Source organism: Pteropus vampyrus, unplaced genomic scaffold (genome assembly GCF_000151845.1).
Source record: "Pteropus vampyrus isolate Shadow unplaced genomic scaffold, Pvam_2.0 Scaffold443, whole genome shotgun sequence".
In the NCBI taxonomy this organism is placed as follows: Eukaryota; Metazoa; Chordata; class Mammalia; order Chiroptera; family Pteropodidae; genus Pteropus; species Pteropus vampyrus.
Genome location: NW_011889224.1, coordinates 247,440 through 249,668, shown reverse-complemented (window position 1 = coordinate 249,668; position 2,229 = coordinate 247,440). Strand labels below are relative to the sequence as shown.

The 2,229-nt window shown below is 33.0% G+C and overlaps 1 protein-coding gene across 1 annotated transcript in view; it reads left to right on the top strand.

The window, feature by feature from the left end:
- The window catches only part of LOC105306525 (trace amine-associated receptor 6-like), a 7,565-nt gene that overhangs the window by 639 nt on the left and 4,697 nt on the right, over positions 1-2,229 (top strand).

Here is a 2,229-nt window from a genome sequence, read left to right as displayed (position 1 = left end):
TAAATAATGATTAGGATGAAATTGTTTTTCTTGTTAGATCCTTCTGGTTCTGGATCTCAGGTTTTGCATACGGAAAACACTCAATAAATGTTCATTGAAGCAATGGCCTGTGGACTAGTCCCCACATAATTAGAGCAGTTCACAAAAAAGAATAATGAGGACAGTAGCTTGTGACATTTACAACGAGAGTTTCGAACACTTATAAAACTAGACATGTTAGTATGTTTATCTAGGAAAGGAAGTGGTAAAATCAGATGATTTGTCTAATATACTAGAAAGGCTACTAAGAAAGGAAAGACAAGTATAAATATATAAAACTAGCGTCAAACAAAAAGTACTGGTTTGAATCCTGAAGCTTTATAATAATCATCAGAATTCTTACATACTTTGATTTAGCTTCTTTATCTTTAAAATAGGCAGTAGGATTATTCTGTAGCTTGCAACACAGGATTAGAAAAAGTTACTATAGTGAAACCTCTAGTATCAAAATAAGTAGATGATTGTTGGAACTGCGGAATTGTGGATACAGGGATAGTAAGCAGTCAGGATTGGCTTTAATCATCTGTAAAATCAAGTAAAGACAAGAATTTCTCACAAGAATGGTATAATCAGAAAGAATACACTCTTAGAAAAGGTTTACCAATTCAAAGCATTTCTGTGATAGAAATTATGTGCTAATACATAATGTTGATTTATATCAGTTAGAAATTAAAGAAACAAGCAAGAAATGTTTGATATATATTTACTCCTGCCCCAAAATATGATAACCAGACTTTTAAAATCTTGATGTCTTCTTGTGAAAAAGCTAAGAGAATAGAATCAAGTCATTTATTGTTCATGGGACATACAGCACCCTCCAGTTTGACTACTGAGAACAATTATCTGAAATACCTGACTTGGTTTATCCAGTATGGATTACATAACTAATTGTTTCTTTTTGTGCTTTGGAACCAAGTTTGTGGGTCCAACTACATTTTCTAGTCTCTGACTTGGCTTCATCTTATTTCCTCCATTTTAGTTTTCTTTCTTTTATGAACACATTTTTAAGCTATGCTCTTTGTGTATCCTTGAAGTCCCTGTCCCTAATTTTTGAAACAAGGTGCAATTTAAGTGAATAAAGAATAAATTGATTTCAAAATAAAGTAACATAACAAATTAAAAATAACAATCTTAAAACCCTGGCTTGAATGTATGTGAACAACTTCTGAACTCTAATGTACTTTTACACTTAACAGTAAGAAGCTCACTGAATGTATGCCAGTTACCTTTCCCATTATAAATTGATATATAGTTATTCCCCAAAACTAAATTGATATTACAGTTACTAGCTCTATCTCTTAACTGTTTTTACCTGACTCTGAAATTACAGTTTTGTATCTGCAAATTACAATACCAGAGAGTACATGCTCACTCCTTCATCCTCTCTGAGCAAGGGGCCACCAACTCTCTAAACGTATATCTTAGTTGCATTCATATTTTAGCAGAAAAATATTACAAAGCAGCTGAGGCAAGATATAGACAGGGGTTGAACTGTCATAAAGTAACAAAAGGCAGGATTTAGGTGATGAGTATATACCAGATCTATTATATATGCTTTTACTTTTTCTCAAAACTACTGCAAGAGAGGAGTTATTAACCAGGGTAATATAATGAGGACCAGATAAAAAAGCAATATAAGATCATAGTGTTAAATGTCAGAGTTGGTATTACAATCCAGTCATTTAAGGCTCCAAGGCTGCGTTATTTCCATTACAATCAGATTTTAATGGTATATTTACCAAAGAACATTGAACCTGAATTTAAGTGTTTGGGCCAAAATTAAAGCATAATTCAATTATTTTACCTAAGAAGATGTTGCACATTTATGATCAATTTTTTCCCCATTGTGAGTCCATTGAGAATCTATTTTCAATCTGCTCCCAGTCCAAAATCAGTACCTACTCTGAAAATAAATTTATTGTTGAGGAATTTTCTCTTAAGACTTGACCAGTGACGATTAGCTTCATGGCTTTTCGAAACCAAGGATAAAATAAAGCATAAATCAAGGGGTTCATTGCTGAGTTATAGTAAACAATCCAAAGTAATATTTCTAAAATATATGTGGGTGTGATGAAATCTAGGAAGGCATCAATTATTGAATCAATGAAGTATGGCAACCATGAAACCAGAAATGCTATCACTGTGATGCCCAGTGTTCTTGCTGCTTTTCTCTCCCTCCTGGCCACTCTG